The sequence below is a fragment of the Salmo salar genome, chromosome ssa22, assembly GCF_905237065.1.
Source record: "Salmo salar chromosome ssa22, Ssal_v3.1, whole genome shotgun sequence".
NCBI lineage: Eukaryota > Metazoa > Chordata > Actinopteri > Salmoniformes > Salmonidae > Salmo > Salmo salar.
Window position 1 is genome coordinate 39,257,360 of NC_059463.1, and position 14,212 is coordinate 39,271,571.

Genomic DNA, 14,212 nt, shown 5'->3' on the forward strand with positions numbered 1-14,212 from the left:
TTATCGATTAGTCTTCTATTAATGTACCATTATTATCTCATCAGTTCTCATTACTGAAAGTCGCAAACCCTTGGATATCTGCACGAACCCTAGCCTAAATGATGAATCAGCGATATACAAATTGGCCGAATTATTTATTTACTAACTAGCTAAATAATCACAGAAATACATAACACACACACACAATAGTTCATACATTGAGTATTACATGTTATAAAGAACAAGGCCCTAGTGGATGAAACCGATATGATGGCTTGATAGACAAAGGAAAGGGGGTGTGGACCGCTCAAGAGCGGGAAACTCATAGCTGATAACTACACTCATAGAAATTTCTAATACCTTACGTGAACGAACGCTCATTCGAAAATGTACATATTTACGAGTGTATGTCATGTTGTCTCTCTCTGTGGTCGCCGGTCCGTCTGCTGGAGAGTCAATCGACAGAAAGTCTCTGGTTGTGTTCATAATGGATACGTCAGGCGTACCCATGGTTGTCGCATAGATAGATGTTTTGACGAATGTCGGTATTCTTGTCCTAGGCTTCGTACATTTCCTGCTGCGGACTGGTAGTTCGACGACCTAGGATTTCTTACTTCTGTAGTGAATTGATAGTCTCAGAGTTGAACCATTCCAGCTGTGTAGCTACGCTGTATGTCTGGTCTTAGAAATTCAACAATGTGCAACCTTAGCTTACACCGTGGTTTGCGTGATCTGGTGTGAATTGCGTCACGGGGGCTTTTATACTTGGGTAGAAAAGGGCCGTCTCATCATGTTTGTGCCCACCTGGGCGTGGCTACTGACCGTGCATAAGTTACCATAAAACAATCAATTCTCATTTAGAAGACTAAATCACATTGTTAACTTTTCAAAAGTATTCTTATACTTATCCATTCATCTTATACAACCTTCAGATGTAAACCAGACAGCTGGGAAATGTACACATTAAGAGATATAGTTATATGTGTTTCCAGTCCTTCATGAGATCTCCAAATGAAACAAACTCGAAATGACTGTCCCTTAAGTGTCCACGGACCATTCTCATAAATATAAATATTGTTTAATTCTCCAATTTTGGGGATTAGTAGTTTTGGGAATAATAATTTCTTTGTTCTCCATAGGCTCTCTCCCTCCATACTCCATGGCAGCGAAGAGAGGGGGTTTCTAGCAGGATTGTATGACCGTAGTAAAACCTGATGTGAGAGGGGGGGGGCACACCATATACACCCCAAAAGTGCCACGTCGTGACAGTAGCATGGGATCACAACAGAGTATTAATTCATGGACAACGAGGGGGCACAACATAGAATGTCACACAGACACATGAGAAGTGATGAATATTGTTGCACTGCTTACTCTCAACGTTATCCCACCAATAACTTCACCTGACTTCAACTTGTCCCTGAGTCGGTGTCCTTTTATGCCCTTTATTACTATATTTGTTGTGTTATACAGTGCATTCGGAAAGTATTCATACCCCTTCCCTTTTTCCACATTTTATTACATTACAGCCTTATTCTAAAATGGATGAAATTAATGTTTTACTTCATCAATCTACACACAATACCCCAAAATGACAAAGCGAAAACAGGTTTGTAGAAAAAATAGAAATACCTTATTTACATAAGTATTCAAACCCTTTGCTATGAGGCTCGAAATTGAGCCCAGGTTCATCCTGTTTCCATTGATCATCCTTCAGATGTTTCTACAACTTGATTGGAGAACTCCGCTGACTCGGTATCGTTATCGGTACCCCCTGTATATAGCCTCGTTATTGATAATTTGTTGTGTTATTTTTTACTTTAGTTTATTTGATAAATCTTTTCTTAACTCTTCTTGAACTGCACTGTTGGTTAAGGGCTTGTAAGTAAGCATTTCACGGTAAGGTCTACACTTGTTGTATTTGGCACATGTGACAAATACAGTTTGATTTGATTTGAGTCCACCTGTGGTAAATTCAATTCATTGGACTTGATTTGGAAAGGCACACACCACTCTATATACGTCCCACATGTCAGAGCAAAAACCAAGCCATGAGGTCAAAGGAATTGTCTGTAGAGCTCCAAGACAGGATTTTGTCGAGGCACAGATCTGGGGAGGGTACCAAAACATTTCTGCAACATTGAAGGTCCCCAAGAACACAGTGGCCTTCATCATTCTTAAATGGAAGAAGTTTGTAACCACCAAGACTCTTCCTAGAGCGCGCTGCCGAGCCAAACTGAGCAATTGGGGGAGAAGGGCCTTGGTCAGAGAGGTGACCAAGATTCCGATGGTCACTCTGATAAAGATCCACGGTTCCTCTGTGGAGAGGAACACAGTTCCTCTGTTCCTTCCAGGACAACCATTTCTGCAGCACTCCACCAATCAGGCCTTTATGGTAGAGTGGCCAGGTGAAAGCCACTCCTCAGTAAAGGGCACATGTGTAAATATTTGTATGAACATAACAAGATTCAACAACTGAGACATAAACTGAACAAGTTCCACAGACATGTGACTAACAGAAATGGAATAATGTGTCCCTGAACAAAGGGGGGGTCAAATCAAAAGAAACAGTTAGTATCTGGTGTGGCCACCAGCTGCATTAGGTACTGCAGTGCATCTGCTCCTCATGGACTGCACCAGATTTGCCAGTTCTTGCTGTGAGATGTTACCCCAATCTTCCACCAAGGCACCTGCAAGTTCCCGGATATTTCTGGGGGGAATGGCCCTAGCCCTCACCCTCCGATCCAACAAGTCCCAGACGTGCTCAATGGGATTGAGATCCGGGCTCTTCGCCGGCCATGGCAAAACACTGACATTCCTGTCTTGCAGGAAATCACGCACAGAACGAGCAGTATGGCTGGTGGCATTGTCATGCTGGAGGGAGTCATCAAGTCAGGATGAGCCTGCAGGAAGGGTACCACATGAGGGAGGAGGATGTGTTCCGTGTAACGCACAGTGTTGAGATTGCCTGCAATGACAACAAGCTCAGTCCAATGATGCTGTGACACACCGCCCCAGACCATGACGGACCCTCTACCTCCAAATCGATCCCGGTCCAGAGTACAGGCCTCGGTGTAACGCTCATTGCTTCGACGATAAACGTGAATCTGACCATCACCCCTGGTGAGACAAAACTGCGACTCGTCAGTGAAGAGCACTTTTTGCCAGTCCTATCTGGTCCAGCGACGGTGGGTTCGTGCCCATAGGCGACGTTGTTGCCTGTGATGTCTGGTGAGGACCTGCCTTACAGGCCTACAAGCCCTCAGTCCAGCCTCTCTCAGCCTATTGTGGACTGAGAGAGGCTGGACTGAGCACTGATGGAGGGATTTTGCGTTCCTGGGGTGACTCGGACAGTTGTTGTTGCCATCCTGTACCTGTCCCGCAGGTGTGATGTTTGGATGTACCGATCCTGTGCAGGTGTTGTTACTCGTGGTCTGCCACTGCGAGGACGATCAGCTGTCAGTCCTATCTCCCTGTAGCGCTGTCTTAGGCGTCTCACAGTATGGACATTGCAATTTATTGCCCTGGCCACATCTGCAGTCCTCATGGCACATTCACGCAGATGTGCAGGGACACTGGGCATCTTCCTTTTGGTATTTTTCAGAGTCAGTAGAAAGGCCTTTAATGTCCTAAGTTTTCATACCTGTGACCTTAAATGGCTACCCTCTGTAAGCTGTTAGTATTTTAACGACTGTTCCACATGTGCATGTTCATTAATTGTTTATGGTTCATTGAACAAGCATGGGAAACAGTGTTTAAACCCTTTACAATGAAGATCTGTGAAGTTATTTGGATTTTACGAATTATCTTTGAAAGACAGGGTCCTGAAAAAGGGAAGTTTCTTTTTTTGTGAAAATGGTGTGTTTCTATGTTTTGTAGTGAAAATGATAGAGGAAGATAAGTGTTTCTAATGACATCATCGGTGTGCGTCATGTGATTTTTGACCAATTGTGAGTAGGCATTGCCTACTAATTGTCTACTAATTGGTTGATGATGTCATTGGAAACACTTATCTTTCACTATCATTTTTACTGCAAAACATAGAAACGCATCATTTTCACCTATGCTGATGTTGGACTAGTGCTGGAGACGATGAATATGAAGTTGAACATTTTTGAAGTCCTAACGTCAACTTCTCCTGAATCAGTGTGGTTTTTATGTGCTTTATGTTCATTTTAGTATCATTTGTTGTGGTAATTGCCCCGTTTTATCACTATGAAAATATGACTCTGACATTTAGCTGTAACATCGACACTCTGCTTTCATCCCTGACTAGAACTTCAACTGATTCAGTGTGACTTTTATGTTCTCTGTGTTCTTTATACCTACATCCGTTGTGCCCTTTTTATCGCTATAAAATAATTTGATAATTGAGTATCAAGTTTGCTCTAAGTGGGCCCATGACAGGAGTTGGTCTTGTGTGTGCCAGACTTGGTGAGGGAATGAAGCCTGGGGGGGCTAAAGCAGAGCTTGGCTAATTGGCTAATGTAGCTAATAATGTTTGAATGTTGATGGATGGCTAGTGCTAGCTGTGTGTGTGTGTATGTGTGTACGTGTGGATGCTTTTAACTATACTTGTGGCATCCCCACTATAGTAAACAAAAATGTGAGCAACTGGGGACATTTGTTAGTCCCCACAAGGTCAAATGCTATTTCTAGGGGGTTTAGGGTTAAGGTTACAATTAGTGTTAGGGTTAGAATTAGGTTTAGAGTCAGGTTCAGGAGCTAGGGTTAGTTTTAGGATTTGGTTTTCAGGTTACGGTAAGGGTACGGGTCAGGGTTAGGGGTTAAGGAAAATAGGATTTTGAATGGGACTGAATTGTGTCCCCCCACAAGGTTATTTATACAAGACTGTGTGTGCGTGCGTGTGCGTGCATGCAATAGATAGCCATTGCCCTGCTAGCTCTCAGACAGACAACAAATGGGTGCCATTAAGGACTGCAGTTAAAGGAACTTGAGGAAAGTGATTAAGTATAATTAGCTGGATTGGACCACTTGCCTTTGTGCCTGTTTTACTCTATGCATTAAAAGATTGATTTACTATTTATTTATTTTCTCCTCAATGCAATCTGTCATCAACAGCAACCTTGATTGTCAAGGGTATTGTTGGAGTGTTCTGTTGCAAGTTGTCTGGAAGGTGCTTCACTAGGATATTGATGATTGATTTTAGCTTGCATAGTGTGTGATAGCTGTTAAGCAACATACAGTGTGAAGACAAGCAGAACACAATATATATATAAATAATATACAGTGTCTTCAGAAAGTATTTACACCCCTTTACTTTTTTCACATTTTCTAATGATCAATTAGCCTTTTAAAATTATAAACTTGGATTAGCTAACACAACGTGCCATTGGAACACAGGTGTGATGGTTGCTGATAATGGGCCTCTGTACACCTATGTACATAGATATTCCATAAAAAATCTGCTGTTTCCAGCGACAATAGTCATTTACAACATTAACAATGTCTACACTGTATTTCTGATCAATTTGATGTTATTCTAATGGACAAAAAATTTGCTTTTCTTTCAAAAAACAAGGACAACTCTAAGTGACCCCAAACTTTTGAACGGTAGTGTATATTAGTGTTGTATTTTTCAAATATTTTATAAATGTTCGAATTTCTCTTCCACTTAGACATTACAAAGTATTTTGTGTAGATCGTTGACCAGAAATGATAATTAAATCCATTCTAATCCCACTTTGTAACACAACAAAATGCCATTTGCGTCTGTGACAAACAAACGTCTTCTGATGATGTGCCATAGCTTCTGTATAATACACAAAGCCTTGTGTGTGTATTAATGCACCAGACAGGACATCTCCTGAGCATTATCTACTGTCCCTGAACAGTTCAAGGCTGTCTGATGGCTGATTCATCCAATTATTCCTGGCTGGAGAACAGCAACACGGCTCAGTGCCTACTCATCTGATTAAAGAGAGAGACAGAGGGAGTGAGAGAGGGAAGCAACGGTAGAGCAACAGACAAGTTGTGATGCAAACACAAACACACAGGGTGAGATGGGGACGTGGCGGCCACATCCGTTTGATGAGGGGGTAGCTTTTAAATTTAGTTTGAGTGAAGAGACTGTTGATTGCTAGCACTTCTTTGATGGTGCTGTTCTCTCCCAGCTTTGTGGTTGTGTTTCATGCATTCACACTCACACAAATCAAGCAGACACATGCATAGGCCTACATTTTCAGAGTGCATCATTCTCAGAGAAAATGCATTTGGGAGCTGTGCATTGATAGCATTAATAAGGCATGGAGTTAGGTCTTAGTGAAGAGTATAATCCTGCTGTGGATCCATGCTCACTACTGCAGGGTTCAATACTGCAACAAAAACAGTCACATTTTTAATTGGTCGCAAGGGTGCCAGTGAGAAAAATGTACCTGTTCACGTTAGTTTTTGGTTCACAATTAGCGATTTTTTTATCATCATGATTTATTCAAACATTAATGTGCAATTAACCAAAAACAGAAAACAACTGCACGTGAATGCCCCTATCTGTGCGTGTCACGGCTCAAATTAATTTGAATGCCCCTGTCAAAAAATGTCAGGGGTCAACATGCATGGAAGGTTTTGGAAACCCTCCGGGTCAGTCACTGAAAAAAATATTGTTAGAATGCGATTTTTTTTAAAACAGATGGATTCTCGAAGCTGTTCGTTTCCTATGTCGATTATTCATCACACGTGCGCAGCACGCACACACAGAGTACAAAACATTGAGAACACCTTCTTAATATTGAGTTGCAGCCCCCTTTTGCCCTCAGAACAGCCTCAATTTGTCGGGGCATGGACTCTACAAGGTGTCAAAAGCCTTCCACAGGGATGCTGGCCCATGTTGACTCCAATGATTCCCACTGTTGTGTCAAGTTGGCTGGATATCCTTTGGGTGGTGGACCATTCTTGATACACACTGTTGAGTGTGAAAAACCCAGCATCATTGCAGTTCTTGACACAAACCGGTGCGCCTGGCACCTACTACCATACCCTGTTCAAAGGCACTTGAATATTTGGTCTTGCACATTCACCCTCTAAATGGCACACAATCCATGTCTCAATTGCCTCAAGGCTTCAAAATATTTAGCCTGTCTCCTTCCCTTCATCTACACTGATTGAAGTTGATTTAACAAGTGACATCAATAAGAGATCGTAGCTTTCACCTGGATTGTGAGTTTTTGTCACAACCCAGCTCGTGGGAAGTGACAAAGAGCTCTTATAGGACCAGGGCACAAATAATAATAATATAATATGAATCAATAATTTTGCTTTTTATTTAACCATCTTACATGTAAAACCTTATTTGTTAATCGAAAATTGTGAATAACTCACCACAGGTTAATGAGAAGGGTGTGCTTGAAAGGATGCACATAACACTGCAATGTTGAGTTGTATTGGAGTCTCAGTCTTAAATCATTTTCCACACATAGTCTGTGCCTGTATATAGTTCTCATGCTAGTAAGGACTGAGAATCCACTCTCACATAGGCACGTGGTTGCAAAGAGCATCAGTGTCTTAACGGAGCGATTTGCCAAGGCAGGATACTCTGAGCGCATCCCAATCCAGAAATCTGGCAGTGGCTTCTGATTAAATTAAATTTTCACAGAAACGCTTGTTGCAATTTCGATGAGGCTCTCTTGTTCAGATATCACTAAGTGGACTGGAGGCAGGGCATGTAAGGGATAACGAACCCAGTTGTTTGTGTCATCCGTTTCGGGAAAGTTCCTGCTTAATTGCGCACCCAACTCACTCAGGTGCTTCGCTATATCACATTTGACATTGTCCATAAGCTTGAGTTCATTTGCACACAAAAACTCATACAATGATGGAAAGACCTGTGTGTTGTCTTTGTTAATGCAGACAGAGAAGAGCTCCAACTTCTTAATCATAGCCTCAATTTTGTCCCGCACATTGAATATAGTTGCAGAGAGTCCCTGTAATCCTAGATTCAGATCATTCAGGCGAGAAAAGACATCACCCAGATAGGTCAGTCGTATGAGAAACTCGTCATCATGCAAGCGGTCAGACAAGTGAAAATTGTGGTCAATAAAGAAAACTTTAAGCTCATCTCTCAAATAAAAATGTTTTGTCAATACTTTGCCCCTTGATAACCAGTGCACTTCTGTATGTTGTAAAAGCGTTACATGCCCATATCATTGCATAGTGCAGAAAATACACGAAAGTTCAGGGACCTTGCTTTAACTAAGTTAACCATTTTCACTGTAGTGTCCAAAACATTGTTCAAGCGTCAGGCATCCCCTTGGCAGCAAGAGCCTCTCGGTGGATGTTGCATTGTACACAAGTGGCATCGGGAGCAACTGCTTGCACACGCGTTACCACTCCACTATGTCTCCCTGTCATGGCTTTTGTGCCATCAGTACAGATACCATCACATTTTGACCACCTCCATTTGATGTCACAAAGCTGTCCAGTACTGTAAAAATATCCTCTCCTGTTGTGTTGTTTTCCAGTGGTTAGCAGAAGAGGATGTCTTCTTTAATTGACCCCCCCATAAACATAACGGACATATACCAGGATCTGTGCCAGGCCCTCCACGTCTGTTGACTCATCCGGCTGTAACGCATAGAATTCACTGGCTTGTATGCAAAGCAGTAATTGTTTCAAAACATATCCTGCCATGTCACTGATGCGTCGTGAAACAGTGTTGTTTGATGAAAGCATTGTCTGTGTAGTTTTTTGGGCCTTTTACCCCAGCATTGTCTGAGCCATATCCACGGCAGAATTATGTCCTCCACAATGGTATGGGGCTTGACTGTCCTAGCCACTCGGTAGCTCACCATATAATACGCTTCATGGTATCTGTTGCTTTTATACATGCCTTACAACTCGAAAGTCACCTTAATTCTCGCTCAAAAAACTCCTGTGGCTTATTTTTCAAATTGGCATGTTTTGTTTCTAAATGTCTGTGCAAGAGTGAAGATTTCATCGAGTTGTGAGATAGTACTTTTGCACATATAACACTGTCGCTGAGGAAAGGCACTACTCCCAGTATAAGTGAACCCCAAATCAATGTAGTTCTCATCATATTATCGCCTCTTCGATGGTCCAACGTCCCTGTCTGTTGTTCAGTGCTTTCTCAGGTATGGGGGCAGTAGCTCTTCGGCTGTATCAGATTCACAACTGTCAGTGTCCATGCTAGCTGGGCTAACAACAAATGTAGAATTACTGATGCTAGCATTGGATGTGCTCGTGGAAGCAGAATAACTTGTGTCGTCGACAGGTGCAGGTGTAGTACTGCTGGTAGTAGCAGTACTACCAGTATAGCTGGTATGTGTGTCTATGTACGCGGGCCTTCATTTCTTTTACCATTTATCCATTTTCGAGCAAATGGAATGAGCAGCAGCAACGTTTGGCTACATAAGGACCGTTAGTGGAATTCCCGCGAGAGAGTAACAGTTAATGTGATTGGATGTAAATTATTTTGCTATTATTTATTTCGCTGAACACTAGATGGTTTCATTTTATTTTTGACAGTGAAACGAGGCTACTCAGGTGAGAGAAAAAAAATCACCCAAATGTGTAGCCCCGTTGGAAAATATAAATGGACTGTTTGAAAATGTAAAGAGAAAAAAAAGTTTCAAAAAATAAATCATGAAAAAAAAAATATGAATATTATTTTTATTTGGCGTACCCCCTCGATGGCATTGCGCTTAGCCCAGTTTGGGAATACCTGCTTTACCTGTGGTAAAACCATGTGTGGTTATTATGAGCAAGACAACATCGAATGTTGGCTTCAACTTGGGTTTCCATACAAAGCATTCCATTACAAAGGGAACCCTGTTTTTGGTCGCTTTCTCATTTTAAAACATGATACAATAACCCATCAATAACTCTTCAACATTTCAAATGGTGAGACTGACTAGCACATGGACAGACTTCTTTAGTGTGTTTGTGTCGGTAGCATGCTGTCTATTTAGTTAGGCAATGCCCACATTATTCAGGCATATTTTAGAATACAAAAATAATGTCAATGTCAATGAATAATGCCCTTAGGTAGACCTATTCGAAAATGTGTTATTCTTAAAGTGGTAATGCATACTTTTTTGCATACATTTTGGGGGGACTTTGTTTTTCTATAGGCTATTACAACAATTAAATGCAACACGTAAGTCCTTGAAAATTACAATTACGTGCTTGAAAAAGTCCTTGAAAGTTCTTGAATTTGACTTGCCAATGTCTGCATGAACTCTGTATAGGCGACTTGCTCAGCCACAAATTAAAGTTTAAATCACCTACTATTAAAATGACTCACACATCATTCGCTTTCCTGTCGGACCTTGACCCGGCCAGTATATTTTTCATTTGGGCCAGTAGCTTTCAGTTGCATGGTACTGGCAAATTTTGCCTGCTGTGTACGGTGCTCATAGGGCCTATATGTCTACTACTTTGTTTAGTCGTCAGTGATGCTAATGATAGCCTTTGGGTAGATGGATAGGTAATTAAAAGTAGCCTACCTGGCAGAATCATGAATCTTCGTATCTATCCAGTGCGCTACAGAAACACTGCTAGCCAAACACAACTGTCTGGCTGATGGGCATCTGAATTAAAGGGTAACTACACAACAAAAATCTACATTCCTCCGATTTTTCCCAGGCCACAAAAATTGATCCTTAATGTGGTTTTAACATTGTTGTTGACAATGGAACATCCAATGTTTAAGTTTTTCTATTAAACAGGTGATTTTGAGAGCAAAAACCTGAAAAAACTGTGGGAAATCAGTCCTTTTACCTGCTTTCCTTTTTTTTTTGCTGTGGTATTGTTTTGATATTATTCTGCCCTCTAGAGGATTTTTCAGAAAATAACATATAGCAATTTGAAATTTACAATAAAAACATTTTGGACTTTATTTTGTCTATTTTCTTTGCTGTTACAGCAAATCTATCCAAATTAATGTAAGAACACAGGGGCATGCTAATTGAAAAGATTGCTAGTCATTATTAGCCTGGTTCTGCAAGCACATTATGGGACACAGGTCAGGTCCATTTTAATAATTTAAATAGTGTAAGCATATCGTGTTGATAGCACCAGTGCCACCAGTGGAAAAAGATACAACAGACCTAATATTGTAAAAAATATATAATTATGTTGAAATCCAGAGTCACCTTTATTTATCTTCCAAGTTACAGTGGCTTGCGAAAGTTTCACCCCCTTGGCATTTTTCCTATTTAGTTGCCTTACAACCTGGAATGAAAATAGATTTTGGGGGGGTCATTTAGGAAAAATGCCATATCATTTGATATACACAACATGCCTACTACTTTGAAGATGCAAAATATGTTTTATTAGCCACGGGAGGGTTTTTCAATACCTTCAATACCGTTGAAACTATTTCTTATATGTTTTTCAATATGTTTTAATATTTGTAGCTATTTTTTAAGTAAATACCTGCAGTCAACTTGTGCAATATGTTAGGAGATAAAGCAGACTGCGTTCTTCATTTCACCTGTCACATTATTTTACATTATGAAGCTTACCATAGTTCCCCAGAACAGTTGAGCCAGTCACCTGTTTGTTTGTAAATAGCACAACAGGAGAAAACTATGTCCTGCTGTCTATTGACAGGGGTCGCGTTTTATATTGAAAGTCAACAGTGTTTGTTTGCTTCAATAGACTGATCAGGGACGTGCAACTATAGTTTTCCTTGACATTAGTGCAACACATTCGGCATAAAATAGCTTCATTTTCATCAGATGACAACAGAAGTGCAACTCTATTTGGCGGCAGCCACACAAGTAAATGAGCTTACATTGAAAAAACAAAAACGATGCATAGCCATCATATTTCTAATGTTTAGGCCAATCATAGAAAGAATGTAGACAGCTACATTTCCTATTGTTTTGCTTAAAGTTAATCTTGCATTTTACCAAAGAAAAATAGGATGGCTACACCAAGAAAGTAGGTACACATCAGTCAGAGCGCTATCTGCTGATAGAATGCTGCCAAGCAGAAATTACAATAAGAAGCATTTTAGATCTGTGTTTACAAAACGCAGCAAGATATATCTTATGCGTTTTATCTTTTTTTCCTGCGTGAAAAATTCAGAATTATGTGTTAACATGACTTGTAGTTTAACTTGCTATCTAAGTAAATGACTGAATGAGGTGACTGGGGATCATATTGTGTTCGTTTTCTGCCGCGTTTGAGAAGACAAAGCACTATTTATGCGTTATTTGTACAGCTGCCACTGCTATCTTGATTTCCTGGTGTTTTTTTCTGCTCTCCGTTCTTGGCCCTTCGGCTCCTCGCCCCTCTTCTCTGAGCAGAGCAGGCAAGCCTATTGCCCTAGTGGCCCATTACTCAGACTCCACACAGACACAGTGTGTAGACATGCTGCTGGGAGAGCCAGTACTGCAAAACTTTGTTCATTTGCACGATGTCTCTCGTTCTCATTCGCTTGTAAATGTCCAAACTCACCAAAAATGACATTCGGTAGTTCCTACATATATATGTATAAATTTATGAGCTGTCTTTGCAACTTGTTTATTTTCTTTTGCGCTCGTTAGCATATTTAGCTAGCCGTCTCCATGGAAATCCGTTATTACGTGTGCTAATTTTGTTAGCCTTCTGGTAATAGATGGCAGGTAGCCTAGTGGTTAGAGCGTTGGACTAATAACCGAAAGGTTGCAAGATTGAATCCCTGAGCTAACAAGGTAAAAATCTGTTGTTCTGCCCCTGAACAAGACACTTAACCCACTGTTCTTAGGCTGTCATTTAAAATAAGAATTTGTTCTTAACTGACTTGCCTAGTTAAATAAAAGTAAAATTAAAAATAGATGCCCAATGTTTGTTTTTGCATTTTTGGCGCCACCTTGTGTACTAATTTGGTAATACCATATATCCTGGGGTGAGAGAAAGACGGTATGAAGATATGAAAATCTGGATACTGACCTACACTAGACCGTACTAAATACTTTTTCACGGCACTGTATGTGAGAATGCTGTTTATTGACTACAGCTCAGTGTTCAACACCTTAGTGCCCTCCAAGCTCATCACTAAGCTAACGACCCTGGGACTGACCACCTCCCTCTACAACTGGATCCTGGACTAGTGGAGCGGGTCGAGCGCTTCAAGTTCCATCAATAGGGATCTATCATGGTCCACACACACCAGCACAGTCATGAACAGCCTCTTCCCCCTCAGGAGACTGAAAATATTTGGCATGAGCGCTTAGATCCTCAAAATGTTCTACTGCTGCACCATTGAGAGGATCTTGACTGGCTGCATCACCGCTCGGTATAGCAACTGCTTGGCTTACATACGCAAAGCGCAGGGCAGGGCAGTGCATACGGCCCAGTACATCACTGGGGCCAAGCTCCCTGCAATCCAGGACCTCTATACCAGGTGGTGTCAGAGGAAGACCCTAAAGACTCCACCCACCCAAGTCATAGATTGTTCTCTCTGCTACCGTACTGCAAGCGGTACCGATGCACCAAGTCTGGAACCAACAGGACCCTGAACAGCTTCTACCCTCAAGCCATAAGACTGATAAATAGTTAGTCCAGGTAGCTATTTGGTTAACTATTTAACTATCTCCATTCACCCTTTTTGCACTAATTTCTTTGACTCATCACATACGCTGCTGGTACTGTTTATTGTCTGTAACTTTATTCCTGGTTATATGTACATATCTACCTCAATTACTTCATACCCCTACACTATAGTGGGCTTCCGAGTGGCGCAGCGTTCTAAGGCACTGAATCTCAGTGCAAGAGGTGTCACTATAGTACCTGGTTCAATTCCAGGCTATATCACATCTGGCCATGATTAGTCCCATACGGGTGGTGCACAATTGGCCCAGTGTTGGCTGGGGTTGGCCAGAGTAGGCCGTCATTGTAAATAAGAATTTGTTCTTAACTGACTTGCCTGGTTAAATAAAAAAACACATTTATCGTTATTCATTGTGTATGTATTATTACTTTTAAGCGTTTCACATTTGACAGATTTTATTATTGCCATGTAAAAAATATTGCCATACTGGTACTGTCCCAGTCCTAGTAGAACCCTGCTGCTACTGTCAGAACAGCGGGATACAGTACAGTACTGTGATGTGTGATTATGCTTCTGTAAATACAGCGGCATACAGTATTACAGTACAGCACTGGGATGTGTGATTATGCTTCTGTAAATACAGCGGCATACAGTATTACAGTACAGCACTGGGATGTGTGATTATGCTTCTGTAAATACAGCGGCATACAGTATTAC

The 14,212-nt window shown here is 41.2% G+C and overlaps 1 protein-coding gene across 2 annotated transcripts in view; it reads left to right on the plus strand.

Annotated features, from left to right (window-relative positions):
• LOC106583528 (receptor-type tyrosine-protein phosphatase gamma) overlaps positions 1-14,212 on the plus strand; it is a 255,055-nt gene that overhangs the window by 162,936 nt on the left and 77,907 nt on the right. The window lies entirely within an intron of this gene.